Source organism: Mercenaria mercenaria, chromosome 11, assembly GCF_021730395.1.
Source record: "Mercenaria mercenaria strain notata chromosome 11, MADL_Memer_1, whole genome shotgun sequence".
Lineage (NCBI taxonomy): Eukaryota > Metazoa > Mollusca > Bivalvia > Venerida > Veneridae > Mercenaria > Mercenaria mercenaria.
In genome coordinates this window covers 34,254,838-34,260,990 of record NC_069371.1, presented here as the reverse complement: position 1 = coordinate 34,260,990, position 6,153 = coordinate 34,254,838, and the positions used below count along the sequence as shown (strand labels likewise).

At 32.7% G+C, this 6,153-nt stretch overlaps 1 long non-coding RNA gene across 2 annotated transcripts; it reads left to right on the top strand.

Annotated features, from left to right (window-relative positions):
- The first annotated feature begins 1,444 nt into the window (after positions 1–1,444).
- LOC123536744 (uncharacterized) lies at positions 1,445–4,522 on the top strand. Of its 2 annotated transcripts, XR_008366195.1 has the most exons (5): positions 1,445–1,493; positions 2,420–2,492; positions 2,828–3,173; positions 3,509–3,809; positions 4,400–4,522. It is a non-coding gene; the product is annotated as an uncharacterized LOC123536744 (long non-coding RNA). The 2 variants fall into 2 exon arrangements; XR_008366194.1 differs by lacking the exon at positions 1,445–1,493 and having other exon boundaries at positions 2,296–2,492.
- The last annotated feature ends 1,631 nt before the right edge of the window (positions 4,523–6,153 follow it).

Sequence of the window (6,153 nt, the reverse complement as noted above, 5' to 3'; positions counted from 1 at the left end):
TCTAGCATTCATGCATGTTTGAACCCTGTCGTTTTATTTTCTTTTTAATGATATGCTCACCCTGCAAAATAAATAAATAAATAAATAAAAATAAGATAAAATAAAAATAACAAATAAACATCATTTGAGAATATTTTTTTTTTCAAATTGTCATCGTATGTAAGATGATCGGATAGAAAATAATAATAAATTAAGAAAATTGAGATAGCACGCATACGTTTCGTTTAGAAAGTAAGAAGTTGTTTTTTTTATTTTTATTTCGAATGTTACTGACGTTGGTTTCTGCTTTGACGCAACAAGCTAAAATGTATGGAATTTTAGATTATGTGACCTATCATATTGCTAACGAAAATTCGCTTCAATTTTGGTGTGCTCTATAGAAAAGACTCTTATTGTCTTTATTGGATATGGTGTTAATTGTCCATTCAATAAATCTTTAAACTAATTATTTTGATTTTTCTGTAAATATGAATTCTTTATTAGTTTTCGGTATGATAAATTAATATGAATCAAATATGAATACAGACCTCTCCTGGACCCATAGTCAAATATTCATATATCTCGTGGTGAATATTTGCAACATGCTGATACATTTATGCCTGATGGGACCTATCACACTAAGGCGGACGGTCAGTCAGTGTTTAAGTTGAATAAGGGTCCATCCTCCCTTTCAGGGGCAGTATAGCATTAGACCCCCGGTATATCGCCAGGCATACAGTTGAAGATAATTTTGGAAATCTATGGTGAAGAAAATTTACCTGTACGCAGTTTCCGTAAACTATTAATCAAAAAGTCCAAATAAGTGGGTCACTGTCACGACTAATGAGACCATAAACAACAGAGATCCAAGAGGTGGTTGCAGACAATTAAGGTGAACACTCTCGCGTTGCTATAAATGCTAGCTTAATAGGAAGGAAGTATAAGTGCAGCCTTAAACTCTACCCTCCTACAACATATTTGTCATATTACCCTCAGTCTCTGGACTGCAATAGGTATGAAGTATATATTGTTTTATTTACCTTTATCTACCTTCATGGTCTCCAAACTGCGCATATGTAGCATACATAGCATGATAGTTTGAATTTAAACATAATGTAGTTAGTGTCAATGCATAACGAACGTATACACACAGACCGAAACTATCCTGTATCAGGAAAATTTAATACCAATTTAAATTACACGACATTTCAGGCGTAAGCTTGGAAGCAAATTAAATCACTTAGAATTCTTCGAAATAGCCAAGCATCGATGGAAGCTAACATTTGCCTTCACTACTCTGGTAAATGACACTAAATACTAGAATACATTAGAGTTCAATTAATAATAAACAACTCTGTTTTATACAAAGTGTCGGCTTTATTCGCCTTTATCAAGTATAAATGTAGCGATAGGAAATAGGCGTTTCCGCATAATCGGTATGTGTCGCGCACTAAACTGTTTACGTATGCACCGGTTAACAAAATCGATGTGTTCCGGCACTCGCAGTCAGAAAGGTAAGTTTTATTTCTCAAGATATTCTGTTAAGTACTATTTGTCAACGTATAAACACATGTTCAGTCCAAACTTACGATATCAAAGATTGAATTTAACCCGGATTTTTTAGCGAAACCATTTGAAATCATTGATTTTAAAGGTGTGTAGTTTTGTTCTGTCATTCTCTATCCATAACTTGTGTTTACACGAATCTTCAAACTGTGCATATTTATGTGGGTTTCATTGGTGAACCAGTGGCGCATGGAAGCTAAATATACTGTTAATGGCAGTTGGTAAGTGGGAATGGTCGATTATTTATGGTTTGTTTTTGGTTTGCAAAATAATCAAAATGTTAGTTTGACAGACGACAACAACAACAACTCGTTATAGTTTGTTTCAAGACATCTAGAAAATAGAATAATAGAATCATTTTGATTTTGTTTGATGATACAAACTGGAGCATATTATGATCTGTTTGTTGGATGATTTTAACATAATGTTTTAACTGAAAATTGTTTGATGGTACTAGAAAAGGGTATTGCAGTTTTTCCTTGAGTACCTATACTTCCGGATAAAATTTATTTCGGATGTAATATTTGGCTACTGTAGTATTATGTTTTTTCTTATGTTTAAAAAAATGAGACATGCTGGGCAGTTTTCCTGATTTTATTTTGTTATAAGTTATACATTAAAATAATGTATGTGTCATTAGGATAAACATAGAGCTGCATTTGGCAACATAGTAAAGATTGAAGGATTTTTTTTGAGATACCAAGGAGACACCCCGGTACATCCCGTAACTAAGGGCTGGATACACAACCGGTAGGGGGGCACATGAGTCTAACGACTAGAGTCTCCGAAAGGAGGTACATCAGATAGATACACAATGGAGTGTTTCATATGATAAATTACGTTTTAATTTTATTAATTACTTTGTATATTTCAGAAGCTGTGTGTTCACTGTTGGCACATTGAATGATTGGCAGCATTGGATAAATAATGCTCTATTGGATAAATACGTAAGAAAATAACATTTCAATATTTAAGGCAAATGATTTATACATTTGAAAGGATATGTAAATTCAAACTATTTTAGAGAATTTATAAATGACTGCCTCCTTTGTAAAACAAGATTTTATTTTTATTTTTAAACTGATTATTACTGTTATACTCAACAGTTAACATAAGAGAATAAAAAATACATGTGATATCAATGTCTATTTGCGTTTGACCTCCTTTTAAACTGCCATTTTACTAACTTAAATATGGACGTTAAAAAAATAAAACGGTGGATAGGTAGTTTTAGGTAATAAGGGTCTTAAGTTTTTGATATGAAGATAAAACTATATTTCAGGTAAAGTACATTGGACAGCTGAGATTGTGGTGTAGACAGCTGAGAATGTGTTTTGGACAGCTGAGATTGTGACTTGGACAGCTGAGATTGTGGTGTGGACAGCTGAGATTGGTGTGGACAGCTGAGATTGTGGTGTTGACATCTGAAATTGTGATTTGGACAGCTGAGATTGTGACTTGGACAGCTGAGATTGTGCTGTGGACAGCTAAAATTGTGGTGTGTTTCATATGATAAATTACGTTTTAATTTTATTAATTACTTTGTATATTTCAGAAGCTGTGTGTTCACTGTTGGCACATTGAATGATTGGCAGCATTGGATAAATAATGCTCTATTGGATAAATACGTAAGAAAATAACATTTCAATATTTAAGGCAAATGATTTATACATTTGAAAGGATATGTAAATTCAAACTATTTTAGAGAATTTATAAATGACTGCCTCCTTTGTAAAACAAGATTTTATTTTTATTTTTAAACTGATTGTTACTGTTATACTCAACAGTTAACATAAGAGAATAAAAAATACATGTGATATCAATGTCTATTTGCGTTTGACCTCCTTTTAAACTGCCATTTTACTAACTTAAATATGGACGTTAAAAAAGTAAAACGGTGGATAGGTAGTTTTAGGTAATAAGGGTCTTAAGTTTTTGATATGAAGATAAAACTATATTTCAGGTAAAGTACATTGGACAGCTGAGATTGTGGTGTAGACAGCTGAGATTGTGTTTTGGACAGCTGAGATTGTGACTTGGACAGCTGAGATTGTGGTGTGGACAGCTGAGATTGGTGTGGACAGCTGAGATTGTGGTGTTGTCATCTGAAATTGTGATTTGGACAGCTGAGATTGTGACTTGGACAGCTGAGATTGTGCTGTGGACAGCTAAAATTGTGGTGTGGAATAATGATATTGTGGTGTTGACAACATATTGTGGTGTGCACATGTGATATTGTGGTGTGATGGTTTAAAGTAGCAAAGGTATAAAGCATGTATTATATTATTACATTTCATTATAGTTTGACTATACAAAGGAGAGCTTTTATACTTACCCTGAATTTAACAACACTTAAATCTTCTGCAAAGTAGTCTGAGTTCTGTGAAAGTCACCGATGTCAATTGACTCAGTTGTAATGATTATTTGAAAATTGAATATTTAAAAACATAACACAGGAATTAGCTTTAACTTACTCCAGAAACAACAGTGTTAAACATTCCTGTCTGATGTCTCTCATATGACAAAACTATCTTTTAAAGGTAAATTTCAAAATTAAGTACTGTACATTTCAAGAGTAGAATTATTAACTGAAAATGAAATATATGGCTAACCAAATAAAATGCCAAAGGTCTAAAACAAATGAATATTCCATACTAATTATGTTAAGAAAGGATAACTTATGATTTAATTAAATATGTACACAATGTCAGTTTCAGTACAGTTGGTTTTTAAGTCCACATGTGCTAACTTACACAGGGACATTTTTTTTTCAATCTGAATAAATTATAGGATAGATTGTTTTAGATAAGAAGGGTGTTAGGTTTTAGGTATGTAGATAAAAACTTTATTTCAGGTAAAGAACGTTTGACAGCTTAGATTGTGGTGTGGACAGCTGATATTGTGGTGTGGACAGCTGAGATTGTCATGTGGACTACTTATATTGTGGCTTGCAGAGCTGATATTGTGGTGTGATGGTTTTAAAGTACTAAAGGTATGAAGCATGTATTATATTATTACATTTCATTATAGTTTGACTATACAAAGAAAAGCTTTTATACTCACCCTGACTTCAACAACACTTAAATCTTATAAAAAGTACTCAGAGTTCTGTACAAGTCACCGATGTAATTTGACTCAGTCATAGTACTTATCTGATAATTAATTATTTAAAGACATGACACAGGAATAAGCAGTAACCTGAACCTGAAACAACAGTGTTAAACTTTTCTGTCTGATATTATAAACTGATAAGACAGATTATCATGTAAAGGTAAATTTAAAATATAGCAATAGAATTAAGTGCAATTTAAATATAAGGCTGACTCAAGAGAATGATAAAGATCTGAAACAAATCAATTTTGTATACTAATTTTGTTAAGAAAGGATAGCAATTAAAACAATTTACAGTGTCGTTTCAGTATAGTTGGTTTTTAAGTCTACAACTGTTGTATATTGACAAAATTAACAAAAATTGACAAAAGTCTGGTCAGGATCCATGCTGTTTGCTTTCAAAGCCTATTGCAATTAGAGAAACTTTTGAACAGCATGGATCCTGACCAGACTGTGCAGGCTGGTCTGGATCCATGCTGGTCGCTAACGCATTATGTTCGTTTTATCGTGGTGCGGTTCATTAATAGAAAATCAATTTTTGTTAATTATTTTTGTATATATTTGGTGTTTATTTATTTAGTAAATGTTAATATATTCAATTTCAGATTTATTCCTTACTACCTTCCAGTCAACTATATCTTCCACAGCATGATTTAATCTAGTCCCAATCATTGACTCTGGTTACCTCACCAGACGGTCCGTCCACAGAGTCACAAGCAACAGATACTAAAACTCGGCAAAGTACATGTACTTCAGTCTTCCAGAGGATATTGTTAACAATGATGATTTGATGTAAAAATATGTATTTGAATAGCTATATTTCTCTTGTGTCACTTGGGTGTCAAAGGTCATTTTAGAGATTGTCCGGGCTGTAACTTTGCAACGCATAAACGGGCTTAAATGTTTGCCTCAGCTAGACAGTGTTGTGTTGAACTCCCAGTCCTTTTGACCGCTGGTGGGCTCGACATGTTAGTTTATATTGCATATACTTCAAGTAGATACACATTTTAGAATACTGGTAGATAACCAAATAAGAAAGAAAACATATTTTTATTTTACATAATAGCAAAATCTGGAAAATTTTAACTTCAACTTTCACTGTTATATTATTATATAATCACTTATGATGAGTATGAATGCAATATAGACACTGTAGAGAATTAATCCCGCATTTTTATTCATATGAAGATACAATATCTTGTTATCTATTATTGTCAATCATTGGTATGTAAGATTTTTGTCATAGGTTTGAATAGCTGACAAGCATGGTAGAAATTATTATTAACCATTAACGGGCTAAATTTCTATAATTAACTTGTCCATCTTTCAATATGGACAGTATCATTAAATGAAAGGGATGGCTACCAAAACATACTGACTGAATGCAAACAGTGAAGATCTTGATCAGGCTATACGGATGTGCAGGCTGATCATGATCTACACTGTTCACAAAGGCAGAATCAATCGTGTCCAGCATGATAAGGGTTAAATCTATTG